At 38.7% G+C, this 13,879-nt stretch overlaps 1 protein-coding gene across 1 annotated transcript in view; it reads left to right on the top strand.

Moving 5' to 3' along the window:
* LOC149171437 (NADH dehydrogenase [ubiquinone] 1 alpha subcomplex subunit 9, mitochondrial-like) overlaps positions 1-13,879 on the top strand; it is a 45,888-nt gene that overhangs the window by 21,586 nt on the left and 10,423 nt on the right. The gene's annotated exons all lie outside the window — the stretch shown is intronic.

Genomic DNA, 13,879 nt, shown 5'->3' on the forward strand with positions numbered 1-13,879 from the left:
TCCTTTAAACAAATAAGGCTATAATAAAGACTATCCACATGGGATTATCATAATGTTGCATTTCATCTTCCAAACCCGACCTTTGTTTGTTAGTTTTCTTAAAAACTCATCTATCTAATCTGCGAATTATACTACGCAAAGCGCGGAAACTGAATTTTAACTTTAACCCACAAATATACTAAGTTTCCTAACTAGCATGCAACAGAAATAAGGAGCAAGTGAAGATAAACACACCATAAAATTGAAAACAATAAATTTTACCCATGAAACCCCAACTAGGGAAAACTTGCAAACGTGGTGGCTTTTATTAGGTTGCTTGAGTAAATATATTGTTTAGAAAAAATTTACAATGAAGGGAAACCTTCCCTTGTCTTTTGCAAATTCCTCAATACGCTGATACACCCTCTCTCATTGTTTTGGCCTAGTTCATTTGCACACTGTATGAACTCGTACAGGCCTGTACGATCCTTCTGCGCATTGAATGCAACCCCTGGCTGAGGTCTGTGTTGGATGGACATGATCTGAAGCTGAAATAACCTCTCTTTCTCCCTGTTTTTGCCTTGATCTAAAGCCCTTGTTCACTGAAACCCTAGCCACAAGTGTTGTCTTCTTGCTATCTTTTGCCACCAAGTCTCTAGTGCATGAATGAACCAAGTCAATGCCCTTTTTCTCTCTTAGAGATCGACATGGGCCCACCATTGCCATGAAGGGCTGAGATTAAATCTCCTTGGATGGTTGAGATTAAATTTTCCACAACCACTCACAGTCTGGAAGCTTTTATTTGCCACTCACTGTGTCAAGGCTCATCGCATCTGTTTTAAGTATTGTCTCCCCAACACCAACTAACTCGTCCTTCACTTGGGTGAACCTAGTGTGAGATAAGGAATTATGGGCTCGGACTTGCCCATTTGGATATTTCTGAGTTTGTCCTTTAGCATGAGTTTTATGGCCTCACTTGAGCCTTGGTACAGGTTCAAAATGGATGTACACATTTCTTTGGTAGTCTTCTTGTCTGAAAGATATGGCACAATGTGGTCTTTGACTCCCTCAAGAACGATCCTTCTTGCTCTAACATCATTCTTGTTCGGCCGAGCCAATTGTTGGGGGTCAGTTGGTGTGGTTAGTGGGTTCTCCACAAACTCCTTCACACCCAACTCCTCTAGCTCCTCTAGCACCACAATAATCTTTTCCTTCCAAGAGCAGAAATTGCAAACTGTGCTTTGGTCTCAAACCCTAGTAAGACATTATGTTGGTCGTATTCTTTAGAAACCATAGCGTGTTGGTTTGACTAGTAAACACTGTGTTTTGTGGGTCAAAACCCTAGGTTGCATTGCTAGAAACTCTATTGTAACCCTTCAACTATACTGCGCCTTAAACTTGTTTTTAAGGTCGAAACACAAGTGCTGGTCTTCACTACGAGACGTGGCTCTGATACCATGTTAGTTTTCTTAAAAATTCAAGTATCTAATTTGTGAATTATACTAAGCAAAGAGTTGAAACTATACTTTAACCTTAACCCACAAATATACCGAGTTTCCTAATTATCATGTAACAGAAATAAGGAACAAGTGAAAACAAACACAATAAAACTGAACACAATAACTTTTACCTAGGAAATCCCAACTGGGGTAAACTTTCCAACTTGGTGGCTTCTATAGGCTGATTCAACAAAAATATTGTTTAGAAATTTTTTACAATCAAAGGAAACCTTCCCTTGTCTATGAAATTCCTCAACACGCTGATACACCCTCTTATCCTCTTGGCCCAATCAATCTATACCCTGTACGATCCTTATGTGCATTGAATGCGGCCCTTGGCTTAAGTCAGCGTTGGCTAGAAATTATTTGTAGCTGAGACCACCTCTCTTTCTCCCTCTATCTACGTTGATTTGAAGCCCTAGTTCGCTGAAACCCTTGCCAAAAATGTTCTCTTCTTGCTGCCTTTTGCCACCAAGTCCTTAGTGTGTGAATGAATCAAGTGAATGCCCTTTTTCTCTCTTAGAAATCGACCTGGGCCCACCACTGCCACGAAGGGTTGAGATTAAATCTCCTTGGATGGTTGAGATCACTCTAATTTTTGACTATAGTCAAGAAATAATAAAAAAAGTATAACCGCACCTTGGTCCCACTTGTGGGTCTCCTTGCCAAATTTAGTGCACTAACTATATTTGGCTGAACCCTTCCTCCTCTAACTCCATTTAACATTGTTTACCCACCCAACATTGTTGCCATATGCTTGTTGTCTCCAATTCTCCTACTTGGTTGAGAGTATGGAAACTTTGCCCTTGAATAATCTCTATTCGCACATTTGGCGGTCTGAACAAACTCTTACACCCTATCCAGGGATCTCCACCAATCTTGACCTGTTCATCATTTCCTATCTTCCATGCCAACTAACTACCAATCACAGGAAAGTGTAAAACAAGTGCCTTCCAGTGGGGCGAGACATTATTTTTAGCTTTACTCAAAATCTTAATCTAATCATTAAAGAACCATGTCTAATGTATTTCTGCATTATTATTTGCTTCCATAACCCCTCATGTTTTATTACTCTCAGCTAGGGATTTCCCAAAGAGATAGATATTCTTTAGAACCTAAGCTCCTTTCTCTTTTCACTTTAGCTATGTTCTTTCACTTTACTAATGGGATACCCTCTTGTATTTTTTGCTTGTCAATAGGAGTTTGAAGCATTTCTTCCTAATTTTTTCTAAAGCTCCCTCTGGAATGTATGCCAGAGAATGCCTGAATACTAGAATTGTTTTGAGAGTTGCCTTTACTAGATTAGTGTTCCCTTAATCAACAACCTTTCTATTAAACTAATGATCTTCTAGCCTCAATCTTTTCCAATAACCAAGCCCAATCTATGACTTCATAACCTTCAATTACAAACATAGGTGTTTAAAACTAGCTTGAAAGACATTATGCTTAAAAAGGAAAAATCTGTAGCAATTGTTTGTCTTGTTCTATTTACAAACCATTAAAAGAGATTGAAACTTTTGGAGCATTGATTTTCATGCCTGAAGCAAAATTGTATAAATATAGGATCTCTTAAAGTTTGTGTTCTTCTCCTAGAGTTCCATTGCTAAACAAAAGAGCATCATCAACAAACAAAAGAGGAGATAAGAATCTTAACTCCTGATATGGCTCCCACTCTCTTAGCTTTCAAAATTGCCCACCGAGGCATTTAACAATAAGGATAGCAAGTTGAAAAAGGTACCAAGGAGGTGTTTCCTAGTGCTTTTTGCCTAAGCCTAGGAAAACAATTGAACCCACATTTTTAGTGCGACTTTATGTGATTATTAAAGTAATACAACTTTTTAGTCACTGTATGAGTTGAAAAAGTACATTGTACTTTTATAATATTAAAGTGACTTTGAGGCGAAAAGGTACATGGTACAACAAGTTATTAAAGTGACTAGAGGGGGTCATTAATGAAGGGGGAGACATGAGAGGGGGTCAATGTGAGATTAGATCTCCACCCTTGATCAAGAGAAGCTAATTGTACATGTTGCTTGGTCCCACTAGGGGACTCCTTCTTGGGTCTCTTCTCACCCTTAGTTGTACTTTTTGTTAGAAGATGGGTCACTATGCTTTTTAGTGTCCCAATAAGAAGGGGAAGAAGAAGGGTGCTGCAACATCAATCCAAGTGGATGAGTTTGCCACTATATTTGACACAGAGTTTTCCAGGGCACAAATTCCTAGAGTATAGGTTCACCGCAGGCCACAGGGGCATCCCCACCAGGATTTCAGGATTTAGGGGAGGATGTTCCCACACCATTTTAGGAGGCTACCTCGGGGAAGAGGAAGCCAAGATGGCTTTATGAGACCTTGAAGGAAGCACAAGAGTTAGTGGGAAGAACCAAGTGGGTCAGTTAGGAGAGCAAATCACCAGAGCGATTTGGTGGTTATGTGGCTAGTTTTGTGGAGACTGATCCATCTAGCTATGAGGAGGTTGCGAGTCAACAAATCTGGAGGCGTTCCATAGTGGAAGAATATGCTTCCATCATGAAGAATGATGTTTGGGAGATAGTGCCGAGACTTGAGGGGAAGTTAGTGGTGACTTCCAGGTGTCTTTACAATATCAAACATGCAGTGGTTGGCAACATGGAGAAGTTCAAAGCTTGATTTGTGGCACAGGGGTTGTCATAGGTAGAGGTAGTTGATTATGAGGAGATTTTCGCACCAGTGGCTTGATACACCTCAATTAGAGTAGTGATCTCCATTGCAACAGAGATGGGGTGGAAGATTCACCAAATGGATATGAAGATTGCCTTTCTCAATGGAGTCATAGGAAGAGGTTTAGATTGAGTAGCGACAGGGCTTTGAAGTGCATGGGAGAGAGTCTCATGTATGTAGGCTTAAGAAAGCATTATATGGTTTGAAGCAGGCACCGAGAGCATGGTACTTGAGGATTGATTCCTACTTGTAGCACATGGGTTTCAAGAAGAGGGATGCAGATCCGAACCTATATTACATTGTGGTTGGCGAGGATCCACTCATTCTTGTATTTTATGTGGATGATTTATTCATTACAGGGGAGGAGAGACTCATTGAGCATTACAAGAGAGATCTTGCTTGAAAGTTCAAGATGACTGATATAGGACTAATGCACTATTTTTCTGGGGTTGGTGCTTTGGCAGGAGAATGGGCATATCTTCTTAGGCCGGGGCGAGTATGTAGGGGACATATTGAGGAGATTTCGTATGGGGGACTGCAGGCCTATGGCCACACCGATGATTACCAATTGGAAGAAGCCGCATACATCAAATTCTGAGTTGGTGGAGCCCACTTTATATCGTCAGTTGATTGGGTCATTTATGTATTTGTACAGGCACTAGACTAGATATTTGTTTTGTAGTCAACATGTTGAGTAAGTTTATGATGGATCCCAGGGGGGTGCATTGGGTGGCTGTGAAACATGTATTATGGTACCTACATGGCACAATTGATTATGGAATGGACTATGTCCAGGGGATGGGGTTAGGTTGACAAATTGTACAAACTTAGATTGGACATGCAGTGCTAGTGATAGGAAGAGTACATCTAGATGTTGTTTCATGTTGGGTTCAACAGTGGTGTCATGGTTCAGTAGGAAGCAGAGATTTAGTGGCATTGAGTTCCGCGGAGGTTGAGTACATTGCAGCTAGTCAGGCCTGTTGCGAGGCCATTTTACTTCACAAGATGTTGTATGACTTTTGGTCAGGGGCTAAGACCAACTACGATCTACTGTGATAATCAGAGTGTATTAAACTCACGGAGAATTCTGTATTTCATGACAGATCAAAGCATATTGAGTCAAATGCCACTTCATCTGGGATTACGTTTAGACGGGGTAGTGACGCTGGAGTACATATCCACTAATGAACAGGTTGCAGACACTCTCACCAAGTGCTTGCCAAAGGGAAAGTATGTCTACTTTAGGGATAAGATGGGAGTGTTGAGAAACACCTTCCTTGGTAAGAGGGAGTGTTGAAAAAGGTACCAAGGAGGTGTTTCCTAGTGCTTTTTGCCTTAAGCCTAGGAAAACAAGTGAACATACCTTTTTAGTGTGACTTTATGGATTATTAAAGTCATGTGACTTTTTGGTAACTTTATGAGGTGAAAAGGTACATTGTACTTTTATAATATTAAAGTGACTTTATTTTTTTAAAGTGACTTTGTGAGGCAAAAAAGGTACATGGTACAAGAAGTTATTAAAGTGACTAGAGGGGGTCATTATTGAAAGGGAAGACATGAGAGGGGGTCAATGTGATCTCCACCCTTGATCAAGAGAAGTTGAGAGCTAATCTCAGCTCTTGATCTTAGGGATAGGTCTTCTCATCCTTATGAAGACTAAAAAGGAGGAAAAAGGCAAAAGAGAGGTTCATTCTTCAAGTGTAGAGTTGGAGAAGAGAAGAGGAGTGGAAGAGAAGGAGAAGGCTGAGTGGGCAAAATAGCAGCTGGAGAAGAGAAGGAAAAGTGCATTTCCCAAAGAGAACATGCACCAACTTCAAGGCATCAGTCCAACAACTGGTACACAGACTCAACGGGTTTTCTAAGGGTTTGACAGCATGATTTTCAAGGTTGTCAGAGATGCTACAACAGCTTGAATCACAAGGAGCCTCTAGCCTGGAATCTGAGTAAAGCTGGGTGCGAATTTTGATGCAAGTGTCAACTCATTTATTGCAGAGAGACTGACATGAAAATTGATTTGAGTGAGAATTTTGAGGTTGCCTGCGTGCAAATTTTGAGGCAGTTTGGGTGCATTTTCCAAGGGAGCTGGGCATGGTTTTCTTGAGGTTGTCCGAGCACAAAATTCCAGGGCAGAGGTTTGGACAGTGGCACAAAAGTCAATGGCAGAGGTCTGGATAGTGGCACGAGTTTCAAGGACAACAGCACGAGTTTCTAGAAGCTGACCCAAATCTCAAGAGGGAGATAAGTACACTGTTGTGTAATTAATGCTGTAAAAATTTCTCTGAGATAAAAGCAAATAAAATCTTCTTGCTACTGGTTTTCCCTTTGGGCTTTTTCCAGGGTCTACTTGACCAAAAATTAGTTTCTAAATATTTGTGCATGCTTGTGAAATTATCAGCTGAAAGTGAAAAAGGAGTGGCAGCTTTTAGTTTTTTAATTGCAATTTATATTCAAGTTTAATATCAGCAATGAACTATGGGGTTTGGGCATTAAACTTAATGAGCAAAACAAATTAAAACTGGGTGGGGCTACAGGACTTAAAATTTCTACCAAAGGAGGGAGAGGGGGCATCCTTGTCAACCCCCCTATAGCATTGTAAAACTTGGATGGTAAACCATCAACTGTAATTGTGAAATAAGTTGAAGTAAAACGACTTAGTGATCGATTTTAGCATAAGGAAGACTGAAACCGACATGTTGACGCATTAGTCTGATATAGAGCCAACTTGCAGTCTTGCCCTATCATCTTTTGAGATATCGAACTTGATGACTATTGCTGATTCTGGAGGTGGCTCATACACATCATGTATCTGTCTTCCAGCCAGAAATCCAAACCGTTTTGGACAGATGGGCTTTGATTTTTTTTTGAGCTTTACTTCTAAGATTTTTGACATATTTTTATAGATATAGTTGCGTATGGAGATCCACTCTAGCTCTTCAAAAGTTTTTGGCTGATCCATTTCTGTTATAAGAGCTGAAAAGGTAGTATTGAAAACTTTTAGAACTTTCTCTAAACTCCATGACTCTTCAATTATCCTAACAAGATCCTCTTCCAACAAGTCACCCATCGAGGTATTCCACTGGCCATCCCTCTGGTCTAGGGCTTTTTGCTTCCTTTGAAAGATGCTAAAATAGTCTTTAACTCCTTGTTTGACACTTCTTCCATCAGTGTTTGGTTTGCTTCCTCAGTTGCAAACCCTGGAAAAAAGTAACGAGCTTCAAAATTTCAACAATATTAGCACCATTTGGTTCTGTATATATAGAGTGAAAATCAGAAACACCTTTATCAGCTATTTCATGTAACTTCCTAGCTTAACTTCCATCTGGCTTCTCCATTTCATAGATAGTAGTTCTATTTTTGGGCTTTGCATAATTATAAAAGAATTGTGTTTTCATTCTCCTTATTCAAATAGATTGCTGCACTCTTCATTCTCCTTTTTGCTTCTCTCTAATCTAGTATCTTTTTCTTAGAACTTTTAAAGCTTGTTAACGTGAATTTCTTCACTTTGTTGAAAACTACATTCACATTCTGCTCAAAGAGTTCTACTATCTGCATTTGAGCTCTTTTAAGTCCTTATCCAAATTTTTGAATTTAGGGGATATTTCTACAAATTTATAGCTCACTGGATCCCTTGAAGTTTCATCAAACCCAACCCCTTCATGTTCTACCAATTTTGAACATTTGCCATCCTCTAGCCAAGTAGGCTTGAATATGAAAAGACTTCCTTGTTTCAAGTCTTGCTTCTCTATTTGTGTTAGAATGGGTAGATGGTTTGAGCCAACTTCAATTTCCACCCAATATCTAACCCCACCTGATTCCATCAGTAAGCTTTTAGACTTTGAGAATATATCAAGGCTCGTTGATACTCCAATTTCACCTATTCTATTGTTTGTTCAAGTAGGTACAATTTTTATAGGTTGCACATCCACAAAACCTATTTCTATCTTATACCTGAAGAAATCTGCCCTGATCTATTTAGAGTAATATTTAATTCTCCGCCAATGATAAGCCTCTTACTCTTGATAAAACTCAGAGTGAAGAAATCCTCCCAAAAAGGCTTCCTTATTTTCCTTGTTGAATCTCTTTCAATGCTTTTTCTTGGTCATTTTGAAGGAATGGTTTTCTGCTTACAGAATTTGTAATAGGGTCTACTGGATCCATTCTCAGATCCCTGCCTATACTATCTTCCCTAAATTTCTACCAGATTCCATAGGGAAAGGTCAAATTCCTTTATCCTTGAAATCAAAATAGTCATTTTTTGAATGTCTAGGAGGCATTCTATGAGGAATTGACTCACTGAAATAACATCTCTGCCTCTGGTTCTTATATGGAATTCCTCTCTTGATATCCCTTCATGGAGGAGTCTTCTAATTGTTGAAGAATGTATAAAGTGTCGGTTTTCATAAATGTATTTGAGTCATGATGTAATGTACTTGTCAAAAGAAAGAAAAAGAAATTTTATTGTAAAAGAAAAATTATTTTTGAAGCATGGGTTTCATGCTCTTTTATTTATTTTCTAGGTCATAGCCTCCATTGAAGGCTTCTAGGTTTTGTCTTGAGTCATAAGAGTCATTGTCACATTTATTAGACCCTTCTTGGGCTTTTGTATCATGTAAAGATTTTTATTTTGAGTAAAAAACAATCATTTTACCCCTCCTCACCAAGTCGGCCTTGTCCTAGAGAAGTCGGTCCAGTTGAAGGGAATTCGACCCTGTGGAAGTTGTATAAATAGAGATAGTTCGACTCATTTGGAGCAACATTCATATGTTTCGGTTTGCAAGAGAAAGAAACAAGAAGAAGAGCGAATTCAAAGAAAAGAAGACCTAATCCAAGGAGAAGGCAAAATCGAAGTTTGGAGCATCTCTCACACGTGCGAGAGTTTTAGGGTTTTTGGGCAAGTTGCAGGGGTCAAAATTTCTGCAGTAACTGTAGGTTTGAATTTTGTTGCAAGGGGGTGGCAGAAGGGTGCTGAAAAATTTGGAAATAATATTATTGTGTTTCCTTGTGCAGAGCTTTTATTGTGCAGAGAACGAGGTATCTGTCAGGTGGACGAAATTAGCTTTAAACTCCTTTCGATTTGAAACTTTTACAGATGTAGCTATGCGAGAGAGAAGTTACATAGAGCTATGAAAATCTACAGAATGAAGGTTGTGAGGATGTCAGAATGACACGGTTGCAAGTCCCTTGCATGGGGGGGGGGTTGAACAAATTTTGCAATTAATTTGATTATGTTTTCTTCTACGGAGCTTTTATTGTGCGGAGCATAGAGCATGTGTAGGCTGGAGGGGGGGGGGTGGGCTTAGGGGCTAAACAAACTTGCAATTAATATTATTATGTTTCTGTGTGTGGAGATTTTACTTTGCATAAGATGGGACATGTGCGGGTTTATGCGTAATTAATTTAACTATGAACAAATTTTAAATTAATATTATTATTTCAGTGTGTGCAATGCTTCCTTGTGCGAAGCTTTTAATGTGTAGAGTACGAGGAATGTGTGGGTGGATGGTGGTGCAAAGGGAACTATATTTCATAGAGGGAAATTTATTAAGCTATGCAGGAGAGCAACTGCATAGAGCTATGAATCTGTGTGGAATGAAGGATGTGCAGATGACGAGGTTTGTATGGGAGAACAAGTGTGCAAAGTTCATGCCTCGGCAGTTTCGTGAAAATGCTTAATTTTTCTATTTTCACATATATTCAAAAATAATTTTCTAATATTTTGGAAATTTTATTTCTAATTTTCGAATGGAGATTTCATGACACATAATTCTTGTGGTGGACGACGTTTTATTTTACAATACCCCACACAATTTTTCCGCAAAAATTATGCGCATGAAAACTCAACATTTCATTTGTATGTGCAGGAGAACAAAAGTGTAGATGGAAATTTATACGGTTGATGTTTAATTTATTAAACTATGAACAAGTTTTGATTTAATATTATTATATTTCTTCTAGTACTTGTGGTTGTTTTACATGTGGGTAAGGTCCCTTAACAATTGATTTTGCATTTCTAGTCTTTTGCAAAATTTGTAAATTTGATTTTATATCTGTTTCTTCTAGTACTTCTTGTTGTTTTTAGTGTTGGTAAGTTATCTCAACAATTGATTTTGCATTTCTAGTCTTTGAAAAAATTGTAAATATGATTCGATATCATATCCTGGGCAACATTTTTCGCAGTCTATTTCTTCATATGTAGGTACATCTCTTTCCAACAATTCACTCTCCGTGTTGTAGCTCAGTTGTTATGCTATCAATATCAGTCCACAGTTGAGCAGTTGCATAGAGCTATGGATGCATAATTATTTTAACTATGAACAACAACTTTAATTTATAATGTAATAATTTTTCATAGAAGAAAAAACCAACAACTTTATATTAAATAAAAATATTTTTACATATAGCATGTGTGTCAGTATTTACTCCAAAATTACATATGACTGATATAAAAAAAGGCACGTAGACTCATCAAAGAAACCTCATAATATAGCATGAAAAAATAGGGGCCAAAACCCCAAAGAGCGCAAAGCACAGGTTGCTCACAGAGCCTAGAGAAAAGAAGCCATGCAATGGGCATCGAAAGAAAAGGAACATGGCATTAACGCCCATATCTACAAAAGACGCCGAGGCTCCATTAAGCTAAGCAAAAATGACCAGCCAAACGATGAGGGAAGACTGCGGTGTGTATGAGAGAGGTGATGACTTTAACAATGACAGCAACAGAGAACCCCGACTAACACACAACTGCGAACAAGCCCACATGCAGACACAATGACAATAATAGAGCCTGAGAAAGGAGCCTCAGTATCATGGATACAAAGAGACTAAGAGTTTTGTGCATAGAGCTTTGATTGTACAATTTCTTTTCTGCAATTTGCACAGTTTGTCTACTTGAAGGAAGGGTTGGCTTGGTGATTGGAGGAGGTCTTTATTTAGGTCAAAAGGGTCTTGGATTGTGTCATCTTGATTTGAATCTACTAGGAAGAGTTTGACTGGGTTTTCCCCTTTGTAGGGGTTTTGCCTTGGCTGAGTGCCTACAACTTGTGTTTCTTGTTCTTGTTATTTTCATGCACTTGTGATTTGGTAATTGCTTAATGAAAGACAACATAATGTAGAAGTAAAAGAAACCAACACACATCACAAGCAATCATCAAGAAAAGAGGAATCAAACCCTAATATCTACATGCACTGATATCTCAACACTAATTCCATTACTTGAAACTCTTCAGATTGTGAAAAGTACTGCCTTGGTCAAGTCCATTCCCCGGTTAGTCAAAGCTTTATTTGGGTTTAAACCACTTGCATGCAGACTTCCTATTATTTCCACTTTCTTAAGTTGGATTTCCCATAACCTTGCCCTCACTATTCTTCTGATTTGCCTTTTTCTTCCATACTTTTCGTGTGAAGGCTTGCCACATAATCTTCAAAGTGTGCCCATACACATGACACCTAGCACATCACAATGAAATTTTGACATAATCCATAATTTGTTTGTCAATTATTGTCTCCATTTCAATCTCAATATATCCTAGCAACTTGTCTTTTATGTCTAATTCCACCAGAATACATGCTACAACCTGTATGGATTATGTTGGAAGGCCCATCAATGTGAATAGTCCTTGCCAAAGTGCCCCCTATAACCCTTAAAAAATATTATCAGACGGGAAAGACCTAGCAACTTCACCCAAATTGGCCACTTAGTAACAGCTTATGGCCTTGGATCAAACATATAAACCACTTTTTCAATAACAGGACCATCGGTCTCCAATACTGACCTTCTCCATATCATAGTTTTTAAAAGCAACTGGGTTAAATCAGAAATCGGCCAAACTGGTCGGTCAGATGCCCAAGCTTGCTAACTGGAGCAATAAACCTGATTCATTGCCGGTTAGGTACCAAACTGGCCGATTTTGGTACCAAATCAGCTGGTTTGGTGCCTAAGCAGTCCTAACTGGCCAGGTTTGTAAAAAAACTGACCACCTTAGAACAAGCATGCATTGGTTTTGTAATTCTGAAGCAAAAGATTTGCTATTATTGAGAGGGATAGAAAGTCTAAATTGTCCACTCCCAAGGTGCCCCCTTGATGCTCCCTGACACTTCCTAGATGCTCCCTAATGGTAATGAAATGACCATGAAATGGCTTGGTGTTTGAGAGTCCTTCCAACCTTGTCGGACTTCATATGGAGAAAATAGAATTTCATATCCCATTCAAAATTCAACAGACTTAACAGTTTTCAGGATTTCAGGATCAATGGGATCGTGGCATTTCATTAGATTATATCACGTATGAGGTTATGCGTTTGGCATTTAATCAAGAGCACCAAGCCCTATATGTACCCCAGAGTTGGTGGTGTTGATTGTTAAACTCCATATTGTAGTTTTGAAAAACGACTGGGTTAAATCGGAATTCGGCCAAACTGGCCGGTCAAATGCCCAAGCTTGCTAACTGGAGCAATAAACCCAATTCATGGCCGTTTAGGACCAATTAGGTCTGGTTTGGTACCTAAATGGCTGGGTTTGGAAAAGAACCGGCCAGCTTAGAACAAGCATGCATTAGTTTTGTAATTCTGAAGCAAAATATTTGCTATTGGTGAGAGGGATAGCAAGTCTAAATTGTCCACTCCCAAGATGCTCCCTTGATGCTCCTTGACACTTCCTAGATGCTCCCTAATGGTAATGAAATGACCTTGAAATGACTTAGGATGTTTGAGAGTGGTTCCAACCTCATTGGACTTTATATAGAGAAAATAGAATTTCGCATCCCATTCAAAATTCATCTGACTTAACCGTTTTCAGGATTTCAGGATCAATGGGATCATGTTATTTCATTAGGTTATATCACGTATGAGGTTATGTGATTGGCATTTAATCAAGAGCACCAAGCCCTATGGACGGAAGCTCGATGAGTTATTATAAAAAGAATGTTATTATAGAGAATCTCAATGAGTTATTATCAAGTAAATGTGGAAGCCTGAGTTTCATGAGTGGTCATATTGATCAGTGATTTGTAGTAGGCTAGTGGCCTAGTAGCTTGTTGTAGCATTGTTTTTGGACTCTAGAGGCCATTTAGAGCCTCATTGCTTATGTATTTTGTTGATGATATGTACCGCACTCGGTGCCATTTTGATATAGGTACTCTTGCATAATATATATATGAACTAACTTTGCATATTTTGTCTCTAATGGTTTGGAATCTTAAAAATGTTTTTTCATTAAAAATTAATTATTTAATGTTTTTTTTTCCAATTCTGGTTTATTGAATCCGGTTTGAATCACGGTTAGATAGGTGGCCGGTTCAAAACCCGGTTCCGGTTTTAAAAACTATGCTCCATATCATTTATGCATTTTATTTGGATTTGAACATAAACCCAACCATCCTCTCAGCATCAAATGAAATTTTGGTGCATTCCATAGGATTGGATACCCAAATTTTTGAAGCCAGTCATTAAGGGTTCTCTCTGACATTGTCTCCCATAAAACCTTCCTGTTAAAGATTTTCCTTGGAACTCCATTATTTGTTCTAGGGAAACATCCTCCCCAACTACCATTTTCACGAACTTCTTTCTTTGCTTCATGTATTTCTTCTTATTCTTTTTCACCAAGTTAATTGTAGGATTTCTCACATCATAGCCTAGTGTCTCCCCATTTTTAGTCAAAGCTTACATGTCTAGTTTACTTGCTACAAAACCTTAACCATATGATAAATG

This window comes from Pinus tabuliformis, chromosome 4_2, assembly GCF_031772625.1.
Source record: "Pinus tabuliformis cultivar Carrire ecotype Pingquan chromosome 4_2, CPIR1, whole genome shotgun sequence".
Lineage (NCBI taxonomy): Eukaryota > Viridiplantae > Streptophyta > Pinopsida > Pinales > Pinaceae > Pinus > Pinus tabuliformis.